Genomic DNA, 17,069 nt, shown 5'->3' on the forward strand with positions numbered 1-17,069 from the left:
AGATGACTCAGGCAGGACGCGCCTGTGCAGTCTTACAGGTGACAGTTTCCCCAAGTGCTCACAAACTCGCTGTTTTACAAGTGCATTTGCTCCTTGCAGATTTTGGCTGCACTATAAGCCTTGGGACGAGAAGCATAGTTGACTCTGGTTATCTAAGCTTTGTCCAAATAAACTGGAACCTCACTGTATCTCTCTTGGCTATAGAGCTAGGTATATGGACAGTCCATCCTGGATGCTCTCCAAAGAGAGGATAGTTATTGAAATATTTAAAAAAAAGACCTCCTTATAAGGAAGTTTCACCTAGGAGGAAGGCCCCCAGCAGTGGCTTCAGAAACAGCATTATAGTGTAGCTCCTGGATGTTGGAGCCAAATATGATTCTCCCTGCCCTGAAGCAAAGACCCAGGCTGGTTTTTATAGGCCAGACATAAATCTGAAAAAGTGTTTATAAAATAGACTTGGTCTATCTGGAAGGCTTAAAAAACAACTTTTATAGGTTAATTCTGAGGAAATCGATTTGAGGCTATTTAGAGAAGTTGCTTTGTGGGGAATGGATCCTTCTCACCTTATCTCCTCCTGTCCAAGTAGGGTGTGTGGTTCATTCAACATAACAGCACTATTAATTTTCGGCTCCTCACACTCTTATAGGCAGGGAGGCCTGCTTCCTTGCGCCACTGTGAAAAGACAGGGGAAACCTTTATGAAATATTCATTGGTGGACCTCAACTCTCAATGCTTTTTTTTCTACCTTGTTATACCGTTCCAAGTTTGTAGTCCCACTTGGTGTTCCAGCTTCCAGTTGAAGCAGGGATGGCCGGAATGGATCTTACCCATAGAACTCTTGTGCTGGTAATGCCTTTAAAGCGTATTCCACTAAACCTGCCAATTTTATAGATGAGGCAGCTGATGCCCAGAGAGAAGGAATCTCTTCTTTCAACAAATCCCGCTAGTGTAAAACGTGATGCTCATGCTGGGGTCTGGGTATTTAGAAGGAAATTAGCACTTCATTGGAGGGAGTGCAAACTGGTAATTACCATGAATTACTTGGCATTTAAGGGTAATCTGGGAGAATCGGTGGGATTTTTGCCCGCTGCAGATTCGAGGCAAGAGTAAGTTTCCTGTACTGGGAAATCTCCTCGCATGAAAAAAAAACAGTGGGAAGTCCAGTTTAGTCAGACAGTGGACTACAGAAGGGAAAGACTAGTAAGTGAGGTTGCAGAGATGGGTGGGGCCAGACAACAGAGGCCATTAAGGGTTGGAGCGAGCAGCGTGACTTCATCGGTGGGCAGTGCTGGCCATCAAGGGCTTTTCCCAGGAGGTGAAATGGATGAACTAGGAAAGACAAGAACAGTAAGACCAGAAGCTCAACAAAAACAAGAGGATGACCAGGAGTGCGTTCTGTCCCAGAAACAAGGGAGAAAAGAGATTGAAAAAGTGGACGGTGCTTCAGTGTGTCCAGTGCTTCCAAGAAGTAAAAAGAGTGACAGAGAAATCCTGGGGCAGGAGCCAGATTACAGGGGGTTCGGCAGTGGGTGGTCGATGAGAATGTAGAGACAGACTGTGGAAAATTCTTATGAGTAGTTTGCCAGTAAAGAAAAAACAAAGATATGTAGGTAGTTTGTGGGGGAAACAAGGCCTGCAAGGAATGATTATAGGTAGAGAGGAAGAAATTGGTTGTGATGAAAGCCAGGGTTTTCAGATGGCTGGAACCCTGGATGAGGGTGAGTGCTCAGCTTTTAAATGTGTTCTTTTTTTATCCGTGATATTGGCATGGCAAGCATTTCCTAAAATTTAAAAATCCGAAGGTGCTATTTCATTTTCTTATGTTACCACTAACAACACTGGACTTAGAAATCTGGACCCGATCTGACCATTATGGTGCTGAGAGTTGCCCCAAGGTACTCACCCGTCATCTGGGGTCCCCAAGGTTCCGCCTCACGATGGCAGGCATTCACAAGGATCTGCAAAATACAGTGAATAGCCATTTAGATTATCCCAACTCTGCAGATCAGATCAAAGGGGATTAAACTGACGTGTTGCCCCCTTTACTTAAGCATTTGGCAAATGTCTCATTCTTTTAGAGATGATTTTGAGTTCTGTAGAATTAAGACTTCTTTCTTCCCCCAAGCATATTTCTCTCAGTTTTCAAAAGGTCGGGTACTTGTGGGAAATTTAATCCACATGTTTATGATTCATTTCGACTCCACTCCTTTCAGATTTATCTTTGGAGCAGGAGTTGGTACTTGAGAAGCCTTTTAAAGTTCAGGACTTTTAGAACCAGATAGTTATTTTGCTAGCTGTGTCTTGAAAAAACACATATCAAAAATTTTCATAAGATCAAAACACAGAGTTTGGAGGGTCGTCTGAATGTAGCAACCTCCCACCTCTCGGCAGTGTGTTTTCAACAACAAATCCGCAGGCAAAGGCCAGTGAAAGCACACAGGGAGCAGCTTCACGGAGTGGTAAAGAAGGGGTATCTGTGTTTATAGGAGTGTCATCCGGGTTGCTTCAAATACTCCTAGAGACAGCAGGCCTGGGAAGCGTCATGGCATCTGTATCCTCCCTGGTAGGCCCTGCTTCTTTTTATAGCTTCTTATGCATAGATCCTCAAGCTGTTGGAACATTCCGGATCACCTTGTGACTAGTTCAGCCCCTTCATTTTATAGATGAAATGGAAGCTCAAAAAAAAGGTTAACTGTCTTCCTCAAGATCTCACACACTTCTGAGCCTCTTCAAGCTCTCGATACATCCATGTCGTGCCAAAGGGAAGAATATTTGATGGGAGTGAAGGTCACACCGTGGGGACTTGGGTTGGGTCTGGGCAGGGGGTGGTGGAGTTTGGGGAGAGTGGAGAAAGAGATTGAACCCTTACTCTCACACGGAGTGCCCTCTGAGTTTCTCTCTCTTTTAGATCATCTGTGTGTTTTGGGTTGCTTCTCCTCTTCGGAAGAGGGGGCTGAAATGGAACTCTGAAGGAATGATCTTTTAAAGCCTGACACCGGAAGGGTGTTACACGGGAAGGGTGAAATCCTCTGATGTGAAGCCCTATTTCTACAACCTTATTTAACAAAGATTTTAGAGCAAACTGATTACTCTGTAAACAGATGCCTTCAATGCTCAAATGGATACATATTTCCTGTTCCAGAACACTAATGCTTATTAGATGAGTCAATGGGTGACCATTCTAAGTATGTTGGATCCACTCAGTCACTGCAGGGGAAATCTATTAACCTTGGATACAAACTTTGGCCCAGAACAACTACACTTGGTTATTTAGTTTAGTTGTAAAAAATGTGGGAAATAGATGCATATCAGCAAAGGTCTTGGTTGTAGTTCAGCAAGGAAACTAGTGGTGAAATTTATGAAGGTTTTTATCAGAGTGAGGTCAATAGAACATATTCACACACATGCCATTTAAAATAGCATTTATTTGTTTTATAAATGATTATAAAAGTACTATATGCTCATGGTGGAAAACTTGAAAAATGCCAAAAGCATAAAGAAGAAAAAATAAATCACTTATAATTCCACTACTTAGAGATAACCAGTGGTAACACTAACATTTGAGAGTTTCCTGTGTTTTTAGTGGGTTTATAGATTCTTTTATTTTTTGTACAAAACAAATTTTGTACAGAAGTGTGTGAGATCTTGAGGCTCAGAAGTGTGTGAGATCTTGAGGAAGACAGTTAACCTTTTTTTTGAGCTTCCATTTCATCTATAAAATGAGGGGGCTATTTTTATATGTTGTAAACTGTTTTGTTTTCTAATTGTAGAGGTCGAAAGGAGAAAAAGATGTTTCATAAGCATCTAAGACCAACAGCCGTGGTTTTGTTGGGTCTCAGGACTGGTACGAGATCTAAAGCATTTGCAGGATCCGAAGCAGCTGAAGGTCACAGACCTTTATTCTCCATGTGTTGTTTTCCTTTCTATTTGTCTGCTTTTCTTCCCAAACTAATTACCAACCTCAATTTTTCTCTACCTGCTAGTTCCTTCTCACACGTAGTTTCTCGTTTCTTATGTTTTTGCCTGCTGTGACTCACACACAGCCCTGTGCTACCTCATGGCCTCTTGTTCCACATACCATTTGTGTGACATTTTCCAGTTCAAACTATTCAGGGAGAGAATCTGATTTATTCAGCTAATAACTCTTATCTCTATTGGAGCATGGCTTTGCACACAGGCTCTACCATAAATTGCTGGCCAGTTGGGTTAGTTACTTCTCTAATCTATTCAGGTATGGGCAGATGATGAGGAAATTTAGGTGAAATTTAGAAAATAATATTGAAGACAGCAAAAATCACCCCAAATCCTGTTCCTCCGTAATAAATACTGTTAATGTTTTCATGACTTTTTTCAGTCATTTTTAAGTGAAGCTCTGTATGTGCGTATACACTGTGGGTGCATGCATGCATGAGTATATATTTTAAAAATTTACAACTCAACAACAAAAAAATGAACAACTCGATCAAAACATGGGCAGATGATATGAGCAGACATTTTTCCAAAGAAGATATACAGGTGGCCAACAGGCACATGAAAAGATGTTCAATATCACTAATTATTAGGGAAACACATATCAAAACTACAGTGAGATATCACCTCACGCCCATCAGAATGGCTATAATTCACAGGACAAGAAATAATAGGTGTTGGAGAGGATGTGGAGAAAAGAGAACCCTCACATCCTGCCCGTGGGAATGCAAACTGGTGCAGCTACTGTGGAAAACAGTACGGAGATTTCTCAAAAAATTAAAAATAGAAATACTATATGATCCAGTTATTCCACTACCTGGTATTTATCCAAAGAACATGAAATCAACAATTCAAAAAGATACATGCACCCCTGTGTTCATCGCAGCTTTATTCACAATAACCAAGACATAGAAGCAACCTAAATGTCTATCAGTGGATGAATGAATAAAGAAAATGTAGTATATATATATACAATGAATACTAATCAGCCATTAAAAAAAGACAAAATTGTGCCATTTGCAACAACATGGATGGACTTTGAGGGTATTATGCTAAGTGAAATAAGTCAGACAGAGAAAGAGAAATACTGTAAGAGTTCACTCATATGTGGAAAGTAAACAACACATAGATAAGGAAAACAGATGAGTGGTTACCAGAGGAGAAGGGGGTAGGGGTAGGGCGAAAGGGATAAAGGGGCACATGTGTATGGCGACAGATGGAAATTGGTCTGTTGGTGGTGAACACAATGCAGTACATATAGAAACAAAGTTTACACAATGTTGTAAGCCAACATGACTTCAGTAAAATAATTTTAAAAGTTTAAAAATTTTATTGATTACATCCCATTTCTTAGCCAAACTTTATATTTTCAACATTTTCTCACACATTTAGCTATTTTTCCAAAACTTGATTTGTAGTGGTGTAACATAGTCCATTTTACAGACTTACTAATACTTTATTTCAGAATATCAGTATTATTAGGCCCTTTTTGGTGTGATCTATGTGGTCTTCAAAATGAGCTTCTTCCCCCCAAGTCCCTTTATATTCTTTAAAGAATTGTATTAAGTTTGCAGTTAAAATTGCAATAAATTTGAAAGAATTTACAAGTTTATAATATCAAATACTTTGATAATTTGATTTTTGATATTACTTATTATTCATTCTAATAGATATTCAGCTGGTTCTGGTTTCAGCTGGTTTTAGTTTTCTATATAGGCACTAATTTGGTACTGAATATACTATTACTGCTGTGTCTGACTTTAATGAAAATGCTTTCGGTGTTTCATCATTTCATATGATGTTGTCTATTGGTCTGAGGCAGGTTATTATTATTTTAAGGAAATATACTAGGATTTTCCCAAGTTTAATTCGGGATTAAATGTGGAAAAATTGTTTAATACTCATTTGCATCTATCAAGAACATACTATGCTTTTCTCTCTTTTTAACTTGATAAATAGATTTGAAGCATTTAGTTGAACTTTAATTTCTGTACCAACTCTACGTTGCTTTGTGTATTAAATTTGGCAAAGTTTAACATTCTGCGTCTATATTCAGAGAGAGATTTAGCCGATAGTCTTCTCATTTTTCCATTTCTCTTTTCTTTTTGTTTTTTCTTTGAGATAATCTCTGGTGTAGAGGGTGCAGTTATTCAGACTCCCTAGCTTATGGCACGTTTTTGTCACTGGTCTGTGCCAGACAACACTGTGTATTTATTTATTTATATGTTTGTTTCTTCATTATTCATTCCCATTTGTCCCCTACACTCAATTCTCATTCCCTTCTCTCTCCCACCCACGTAAACAACTATTGTAACATTTTAAATGTGCATTTGCTTATTTGACTGGGTTCTTTGAAAATGTGTATTATTGTCATGTGGTATGTATTATTAATTTATTACGTTGTAGATCTCATTCTGCTTTTCCTTTTTAAACTAAGCCAGAGGTGTTAGGACCGTCCATTCCGCCATGTTTCTGGCCGCTGCACGGCACTCCGTGGGTGTTCACACATTTAGCTTCTTTAACTCTTCAGATTTTGCATCACGGTGATGCCAGCTCTATTAAAGAAATTTTGAGGTGTTCCGTGTTTTGTTTTTTAACATTTTGGCAAAGTTTAACTGTATAGAATATTTGTCCCTTGAAAGTTTGAAAAACTTCAGCCATAAAAACTATTTGTACCTGGTGTCACTTGGAGAATAGTTCTTAAACACACACACACACACACGTTCGTGCGTATGCACACACACACCTCTCTTCCACCGTTATTGGTCTAAGTTTTTGGCCTCTTATTGGGAAATTTTTAATAATGAAATTTTTTTGAGGAAATCTTTACTTTTCAAATCTAAGTGGTACATAGTATTAATAATCTTTCTTACAAATTCTAAATAATCTTTTTCATAATTGTGGTTACATTGATTTTTGGATTCCAAATGTTTCCTATTTGTGTTTTTGCTCTTGCTTTTTTAAAAGTTAAACTTCTAACCTTATTTCTGATATAGAAGTAATGTCTGTCTATTTAATAAAGGGGGTTTAATGATTTTCTTTTTGTGCAATTAGCCTTGCCCAGAATTTGTTCTATTCTATTATTTTTTTAAAAAAGAAATAAGGTTCTTTGTTTATCAATTTAAATGCTCTTTAGTTTTCTAAATTAATTTTTAAAAATAATTGTATATTAATCTGTTTCTTCTGAATTGTTTAGATTTATTTTCTTGGTCTTTTTCAGCTGAACGAATTGGATACTTAGTTCACATACTTTCACTCTTTCTTGTTTAATAATAAAATCTCAATCCTATTAATTTTCCTCAGTGTATCTTTGGTCACAGCCCCTACATTTTATACATTCTGTTCTTGTTGTCATAATTTTTAAAACAGTCTATACTTGCAGTTTTGATTTCTTCTTTGTCTCAAGAGTTATTTAAGAGAGTCTAACATTTCCAGTGTTTTAAAAAAATTCTTCTGTTATGAATTTCTGGGTTTATTACATTGTGGTTAGAGAATGTGAGAATGTGGTCTGCATTGTTTCTACTTTTTGAAAACTAGCAGGATTTTCCTTGTGGTCTAATATATAATCAATTTGTACTAATGTTCCATGGCATTTGAGAGGAAAATGTATTTTCTGAATATTTCTAAAGTTCAATGTACATCTATTAAACTAAGCATATGAATGTAACATCCTTTAATCCTTTCTATTTCTACATATATCTGTATATGTTTGGTCTACTTGAACTGAGACAGCCTGAAGGCATTATATTAATGACGCCCCCTGTAACTGGTTTTATCTGTTTATCCTTGCGTTTCCAACAGTTTTTTGCTCTATTTCGTCAGTGGAATCAAGGAAGTGTCTTCCAACATTTCTTTAGTTGTGTTCTCTAAGATGCTGCAAAGGACAGGTATGTTACAAAGCACAGTATGGCTTAATTTTACTTAATCTGGTTTGATTTATATTATATTAGACAGATTTAGACCATATTCTAACACTAGTTCGATCTTGGTTATCATTGTTATGTGCATTTTCACATTTTCCTGTATTTTTGCTTCTTCCTTTATTTAATCCTTCAGTATATATCCATTGAAGACTTCTTCCACATGTCTCCATTGCACTCTGAAATACATACTCATTGGACAGCATTTTAAGTTACGTATGCCCCTCCCCAGGACAGGATTATTCTCTCCCACCTCAAAGAAGTCAGGTTCTGCCATGTGTCTTGCTTCGGCTAATGGGATGTGATCAGAATTGACATACGCCGTATCCAAGCACCACATTGTAAGGGTCATTGCTTAATCTACCATTGTTCTTTCCTCTGTTGTAAGAAAAACATGTCCAGACGGGGCCACTCCTTTTTCCCAAGTCACTGAATGGAGCCAACGTGGAGCACCACAGCCAAACTGTCAGGACTTTGTCATGTGAGTGGGAAATAAGCCTTTGTTGTTGTAGCCACTGGGCCTTGGCATTCTTTGTCAATGCAGCGTAACTTATTGATAGCTGATGAATATGTACATGCACTGTGTATCAGGCCCTGTTTTATCCATTGAGGGTCTGATTAAGATCTAAAACTGATGTGGCCCCTTCACTTGTGACACTTATGGGAAATTGAGAATGTCTAGGAAGTGCTGCTGGCCACTATTTATATAGGTCTCAGTAGTATTTGATAGTTTTCTTTGTATAGAATCTGTATATTTCATGCTAGGATTTTCCAAAATATTTTGCATTTTTTGCTATCATGAGCATAATTGTTTTTACTATGTTGTGTAAGCACTCATGGCTGGTATATGGGGGATCTACATCCATTTTGTATCCATTTTTGTATCCATCTGGGCACTTGATTAAGTGTCACATTCAAGTATTTATATAGTTATTCACTGGATTTTCTAGGTATATGATCACATTTCTAATAATAATTTTGCCTTTTTGTAATGATTATAGCTAACTGCCACTTTGTATCTCATTTAATTGGCCAGATTTCCACAAAAACTTAAGTAATAACGGTGATAGCAAACATTTTTGCTTTTTTTCTGATTCTAACAGGAAAGTGTCCAGCGTTTGACTCTTAAGATATGACTTGTTTGTTTAAAACAAAAAAGTCTTTGCCACATTGAGAAGATCATTTTCTGTTTCTACCTTTCTTCGAGTTTTTATTCTGAATATGTGTTGCCTTTTAATAAGGGCGCTTTTAGTGTCTACCGAGTTATTGTGTGTCTATTTATAAGACTCCTTGTTAATTGGTTTCCTAATATTAAAATACTTCAGCGTTCCATGGTAACGCTAGTGGAGTATGATGGATAATCTTTGAATACACGATTTCCTTCAATTGGCTGATATTTTATTGAGCATTTTGGAATTTGTGTTCGTAATTGGTTTGGTTTATAGTCCTTTTTCGTGTGGGCTATCTTTGTGAGGTTTTGGTATCAAGATAATTCTTACTTGTAGCGGACATTTAAAATTTTATTCTATTTTTTTACTATTCAGGAACAGTTTATACCGCATAGGGATTATCTGTTCCTTGAAAGTTTGAACTGACTTGATAATAAAACTGTCCGGGTGAATATCTCTTCAGGAGGTAATTCTTTAGTAACTTCCTCAGTTTCTTTGATGGGTTTCTTTTTCAGGTCAGGTTTTGTACTTCTTGAGTCAACTCTGCAGTGGCTTCTTCAGATGAGGACCTGCTTCAGATTTGAGGCTGTCCCTTGATGGAGGATTCCTTCTCCTGATTAGACTAGATCTTTAGCTGAATTCTGCCTCTCGAGTCGTAGTATTTTCCTTGAGCGCAAATTTCGTGCGAAGTACTGATGAAATGCCTAAAGGAGAGAGGAGCGGGACCTCGGTCACTTGTACACCTGCTCATTAGTGCAGATTTTCATGGGGGCTGGAATTTGATTTGAGACTTTTGCTTTCACTGTAACATACACCAGGAAATGAGGTTGGGGAGTGGGCAGAACAAAATCTCCCACAGACCTCTAATCATTGGAGCCTGCTGGTATTCCCCCAAAAGAACTTGAAGACTGTGGGCATCCAAATTGGCTTAGTTCAGTATGTTCTCAACAGTCCTCTTGCCGTATGAGAATGGAGTTGGGAAAGGAGTGCTCTGGCTGCCTCAGAAAGGTATTCCTTACACAGTAGAGAGCTCTGCCATTATTACAAGCCTTAAGTGCCGAGTAAAAGTTTCCTGGGGCTGCCATACAAAGTACCGCAGACCGGGCGGCTTGAACAACAGAAATGTATTGTCTCACAGCTCTGGAGGCTGGAAGCCTGAAATTAAGGTGTTGGCAGGGTTGGTTCCTTCTGAAGGCTGCAGGGGAGTATCTGTTCCATGCCTCTTTCCTAGCATTTGGTTGATTTGCTGGCAATCTTTGGCTTGTAGCTGTGTCACTTCATCACTTAATCTTCATATGACATTCTTTTTGTGTCTCTTCACTTCGTCTTCCTTCTGTGCATGTCCACCTCTTTGTACAAATTTCCTTTTTCTTTTTTTGTTTTTGGTGAGGAAGATTGGCCCTGAGCTAACGTCTGTGTCAATCTTCCTCTATTTTGTGTGTGGGACACTGCCACATCATGGCCTGATGAGTGGTGTGTAGGTACAGGCCCGGGATCCAAACTCGTGAACCCCGGGCCACTGAAGCGGAGTGTGTGAACTTAACCGCTATACTACTTAGCTGGCCCCATCACATTTCCCCTTTCTATAAGGACACCGGTCATACTGAATTATGGTTCATCCTGATGACCTGATTTTAATGTGATTTCTTCTATAAAGGCCTTATTTCCATGTTAGGTCACATTCTGAGGTACTGGCGCTTAGGACTTCAATAAATCATTTTGGAAGACCATAATTCAACTCACAACACTGAATAAGGCTCCCAATAGAGGGAAGGCTTCCTTACTGTCATTTGGACAGCTGGCACTCTGTGTCACGTAGCAAACATGAGTGGGTATGTCACCAACTGACATTCTTAATCTACTCCATCAGTCATCTCAGTTAGTAGATAGTGTTTTTGAAGTCTGTTGACAGACTGTTCCCATCTTCCCAATATTAAGTTTGCGGGTAATTTTGGGCCTCAGTATTTTCTTTTTTTGTCTTTACCAGTATTTTTCTGGGACGTGGAGAGGGGCTATGTCAGGCCCTGCTAGCTAAAAGCCAAAAGTTGTAAATCAAATGTCGTTCTGTCTCCAGGTTCCATTTTGCTGCCTTTTACTTCTTCGCCATCTGAAGATAAGCAGGTTGCCACCCTGGACCACACCTCTAACAGCATCTCTGCAGTGGCGTGCTGGGTGAGGCAGAGAACAACTCTAGGAGGCATTGTTGTCTGCAAAGGCAAAGACTTTTGTGGGGACCGTTTGTGGGTTCAACCTTCTCCACACGCTTGTGGTGTCATACCAATGGGCTCTGTGTAGCCTCTTCAGGGATCCCCAGCTGTCTTTACTGCTCACAACTCTATTATCTTCTGAAGTCTTGCAGCTTATAAAATAGCTATTTTGGCCAAAGCCGTACAATAAAGAATCATATTTGACTCTCACATTTCGCCTGTGCTCTCACTAGCTAAATAATGTGACATTTCGAATTTGGAATCTTCAAGTTTAGCTTACATTTTTGGCTTTTACTAATTTTATCAAGGTCTTACTGGGATGCTTGTCAGTTTCCAAAGTGCTCTGATATGATCTCATCTTATTCTCACAATAAGTTGCTTTTCTGCTCATTTTTCATGGCGATAACTCACAGAAGTTACTGGAGGCACAGGGGCGACTTGGCCAAAGCCACACAGATAGCGGGGCAGCCAGGACACCGATTCAGGTCTGCTGACTCTCAGCCCGGCTCCTTTCCATTAGGTCATTCTGCTCCCCTGCTACCTTGCCTCCAAGCCAAGTCTCGGCTGTCGCTCAAGATCTCAAAATACCACCTCCTCCTCCCCAGAGCCTTCCCAGATTAACAAGATGAGAATAACGGACAGCTTTCCACTGTATTGCTCTGTCTGTGTAGATCAGGGGCGGCAAACGGCTGGCTCCATGGCCCGCTTTTGCTGGTCTAAGGATGGCTTTTACATTTTTAAAAGGTTGTAAAAAAAAAAAGAAGAAGAAGATGTGACAGAGACCCATGTGTGGCCTACACAGTCTCAATCATTTACTATCTGACCATTTACAGAAAAAGTTGGCCAACTCCTGGTCTAGATAACTGTATCTCCCTTTATCCACTTTTAAAATTCACTTGCCCTCCATCTGTATGTATTTCACCAATTTTTGTCACCTATTTATTTATTTACCACGGACTTAGGATTGTTGCTTTTGATATTCAAAGCTCCTACTTGCTATTTCCTGATATTTTTCGTTCTCCTTCTATCAGGCACTGAGCAATGGGTACAATGTGGAATAAACTGTGCCTTAAATTTATTTGGAAGGAGAGGGCCTTGGGATCAAGCTTGTTAGTTCATGCTGAATTCCCATGAATACACTAAGTACTAAGGCTGTTCAAGGGAGGAGAATTCTTGAGGACTAGAGAGTAAGCCCCCTGATGACAGGGAATGTGTCTTTCTTGTTTACTGCTATCCCCAGCATTTAGCACAGGTGCCTGGAAAGTATTTTTGACTGAGAATAAGGCCTGAATTCACTGAGGAAGATTTTGGGTTGGAAATGGGACTTTTACTGACATTTGAAGACAGGGTAAGAATTGGACAAACAAATACGAGTGGAGATTATACTTGGGGCAGGTAGACTGATATAAGAAGAAAGAGCCCAGTGCATGTCTTTGTCATAGCATTCATTATCACTGAAATGAGTGAACAACTAGTATACTTAATTGTTTTTAATAGACTTTATTTTTAGAGAAGTATTACGTTCACAGCAAAACTGAGTGGAAAGTACAGCGATTTCCCACCCCATGGCCTCACATATGCACAGCCTCCCCCATGATCCACATACCCCCAGAGTGGGACACTTGGTACAAGTAATGAACCTACACTGACATGTCATCACCACCCAGAGTCCCTAGTTTACATTAGGGTTCACCCTGGCTGTTGCACATTCTCTGGGTTTGGACAAATGTATAATGACATGGATCCACCATTGTGGTACCACACAAGGTGTGTTTAATTTTTGATCCAGGGAGAAACAGTAAGCCCCTGAGTGCAGGGACTTTGGTATGGTCTCTGTACATGCCCACCGCTCAGCACAGTGCCCACAACGTGACGGGGACTTGATTCCTCTCTGTTGAAAGGAGTGGTGGTCTACGAGACTATGAAAGCAGATCAGGGCCTGAGAGTGGGGAAGTCTTCAATGCTAGCATTTATCCTGACCTCGACATTTATCCTGTCTATGGTCCAGGGGGCCCACACACTACAGCCCGCAGGCCGAATCCATGTATTGTCCATAGCTGCTTTTGCATTCCAATTACAGAGCTGAGCACCTGGGACAGAAATGGTGTGCGGTCCCTTGGCACACAAAGCCTAAAGTATTTATTATCTGCCCTCTGGGTAGGTAAAGTTTGCCAACCTGCGCTGAGAGTGGTGGCGAAGGGTTGGAGAAATCTAATGCTTTCTTGAAGCTGGTGCTGGGTTTCTAGTGGTTGCAAGGACTGGGGCTGTAAAGTACAACCCGTCTACCAATGCCACTCAGTCTGGGCACCTCCCCCATCCTGGAAACTTCCTTGGGCATTCCTGTCTCAGCTGAGAATTCTCCTGGTCACATTCAGGGAGGCATTCCATTCTTAGGAAATGCTGTGAGCTTTGCTCATGTCTAAATAGCTCCCCGTGCATTGGCTAATTTTATAATTTTTGAGAGATGCCTAGCAAATGATTTCCTCAGGGATTCCCCAGGCTTCTTTATTGCTCATAACTCTCTTATCTTCTGAAGATTAACAGTTTATAAAATGGATACTTTGGTTGAAGTTGCGTAACAAAGAATTACATTCGCCTCTCTGCTTTTCTCTCTCTTCTCTTGGCGGCTGAGGAATATGGCATTTCGAAATTTGAATCTTCATGTTTAGTGTACATTTTGGCTTTTTCCAATGTTATCAATAAATTATTACACAGGCAGATAGATTCTCAGGGAATTTTCTGGTTGTTCATCAAGGTACTCTTTACACTCTGAGAGTTTGAGGCCATGTGGTGCAGTTTAAAAGACGCTCCGAAGTAGTTTCCAGAGAAAATAGGTTCGACCCAGAGAAACTGATGTTTACAGGCCTGGTGTGTGATGTTTTGTATGACTGCCTGCTCAGCTGTGCCTGACACTCTAGAAATATTCTTTATTTACGTTTCTTTAACTTTATTTTCATTATATAATGTTCTTCTTCAGACATATTAATACATTTGGGACTCCTATATTGCCCAGGTTTAATCTCTAAGTTTTTCTGTTCCTACATAAGTTCAGGTGATTTCAGGGCCCTCGGTGAACAATAGGATAATGATATTTGGGGTAAAATGTACAAGTGTGTGAATTACTCAATAGCCTAAGTGTTTGTGCATGAAATTTCATGGAATGGTATTTACTATCTCATGAAGGTGTATAGGCTGTTGCCACATAAGAGCTATTTCTAGTGAGTAAATGTGTTTCCTGAGTTCTCTGAGCCACTCCGGCAAATTAAACGAATCCAAGGAGGGGGTTTTGGGAACCTCTGATTTAAGCCAGTCCATCTGAAGCACAGGTGACATCCTGGACTTGCGACTGGTGTCCGAAGTGTGGACAGTATTGTAGGACTGAGCCCTCAACCTGTGGGATCTGACGCTATCTCTAGATAGGTAGTGTCAGAATTGAGTTGAATTGTAGGACACCCAGCTGGTGGAGAATTGCTTGGTGTGGGGAGAGAACGCACACCTGGGAATCGGTAGTCAGAATCATAGGAAGTCACACAGAGAAGGGGCCATCCTGGAAGGATCCTATTTTATCTACATGTTATTTTTTCCATGTGGGGAAGTGACCATGTGAGGGTATGAGCAGATCGAAAATTGGTATCATTCATGGCTGAGATACTTTGGGGTGCAGATACTTCACTTTGGGAGGCCCTTGTGAATGGAAGGAAGGAGGAATTGCTGGAGATATGCTCCAAAGCCAGGAGGAGCTGGTGGCTGGCATGGGCTTTGGTCCATGGGCATACACTGCCTCGTTGTTGTCAGGGGCTCTCTGTGTATAACTGATGCTCCAGGTTATAGATGCACCAAAGAGGACTCCTGGGTTCCTGCTCCATGGTGGGCAGTCGGGGAAAGCTAGGACGGACATTCAGAATGGGGTAGGCATCCCTGAGTAGCCTTGACAGTATTTAGGGAGACGAACTCACAGCAAAGATCAAGTTTCCTGCCAGTCAGAGAGATGGGGGACTAGAGCATTGAGATTTAGGTCAGTAAATAAAATGAGACCTCAGTTCTTCTTACAAGTTGGAGAAGTCGGGGATGTTTCAGCGACATGAGGACTCTGAGTCGTTACTAAGGAAACTTCGAGACAGCAGAGACTGGGAAATAGAAAGAAAAATAGGCAGTGAAGCAAATGGTGGAAGAGAGTAAAGGTTTCTACACTGCAGACTTAGGAAAGACTGTAGAAGGTGAGTCAAGATAAAGGTCGGGCTGCAAACTGTCCCTGGTAGGTGGGGAGGGGCTAGCAGTGTGGGAGAAGATGGGCGTGCATAAGACAGAGTCTGAGCTGGGCCAGAGGGTTCTGTTCTGATGTGCGCTGACATGACAATATCATGGATGTTACTCATTATGTAATTCTACAGAGGGAACTAAACAAGTTTTAAATGAAGTATTTTCTTTTTCAAGCAACTAGCGTATTCCGCATGTCTGGGATGCAGTAGAGCATTAGTGTTTGGAAAAAGTGACCAGTGCATAAAATAAAATCGTACTAGCATAGCCCGTTATCTGTGTTACCTCCTTACTGTGCCTGTAACATAAAACAGAATGATATGGTTTATTTTATGAAAATACAAAGTATAGCTGGGTTGAAGTGTGCACAGCTCTATTCAGATGTGCGACAAGAACAATTTAACTTGTTTTCTGCTTTGTAACTCATCTCATTTTGCTTTTGAGTCCCTCTGCCCCTTTTTTTCCTCTGTGGCTGGAAAAGAAGCCATTTTTTACTTTTACTTTTTTGCATACTTACCCCTTGCCCCCATGCCTCTTTCCCTCAGATTGGTCTCCCACAATAAGGTAATCTGTATGAACAAATCAATGCATATAGCTTATATTTTCTCTGTACACATATAATTCAAAACAGATTATATATGTACTAATAAACATATACACATGTATTGGGATTTTTTTAAAAGCTTAGGATACTGTTAGACACAGTTTTCTGATATTTTCACTCAGTTATGCCTTACAGAACTCCCTCCAAGTCAATTGACTCACTCTGTTATATTATTTTTGGTGGTTGCGTAGTATTCCGTGGTGTAGATGGATTATAGTATATACAGCTCTTCTTCTACTGAGCTGCATCCACGTCGTTTCCAGTTTTTTCCTGCGAACATTGCTACGGTAAACATTCATATGGGTGTCATCTTACAAACTAGTGGCTCAAAAGCAGTTACTTGCTTGGGGTGGGGAGGAGAAGAAGTGGGGTCACCCTCTCCTTTGAGCTGTGGGACAGATATGAACTCTGATGAAACTCTGAGAATGGTGTCATTTAATTTAGTTAACTTAAGCTGAGTCTAAATAAGTCTGAAATTAGAGTTCTCCCTTCCTATATCAACCCATTCTCACAAACTGATGGATACTTATCATTAAGAAACTGGGGCCGGCCTGGTGGTGCAGCGGTTAAGTTCGCACATTCCACTTTGGCAGCCTGGGGTTTGCTGGTTCGGATCCCGGGTGCAGACATGGCACCGCTTGGCAAGCCATGTTGTGGTAGACGTCCACATGTAAAAGTAGAGGAAGATGGGCATGCATGTTGGCTCAGGGCCAGTCTTCCTCAGCAAAAAAAAAAAAAAAAAAAAGGAGGATTGGCAGCAGATGTTAGCTCAACGTTAATCTTCCTCAAAAAAAAAAAAACTGTGTACATTCATTTGTTCATTTATTCTTTTACCAATCCATCTATCTGTCTTTTATCCATCTCCCCACTCACCTATCCATTCACCCAAACATTAGTTGAACATCTATTATGTACCTGACACTACTTTGGGAACAATAGAAGA

At 40.2% G+C, this 17,069-nt stretch overlaps 1 long non-coding RNA gene across 1 annotated transcript; it reads left to right on the forward strand.

Moving 5' to 3' along the window:
- The first annotated feature begins 5,470 nt into the window (after nucleotides 1–5,470).
- Nucleotides 5,471–11,475, forward strand: LOC139073965 (uncharacterized). The gene is made up of 2 exons (XR_011523204.1): nucleotides 5,471–8,370; nucleotides 11,133–11,475. It is a non-coding gene; the product is annotated as an uncharacterized lncRNA (long non-coding RNA).
- Nucleotides 11,476–17,069: the final 5,594 nt, after the last annotated feature.

Source organism: Equus przewalskii, chromosome 10 (assembly GCF_037783145.1).
Source record: "Equus przewalskii isolate Varuska chromosome 10, EquPr2, whole genome shotgun sequence".
In the NCBI taxonomy this organism is placed as follows: Eukaryota; Metazoa; Chordata; class Mammalia; order Perissodactyla; family Equidae; genus Equus; species Equus przewalskii.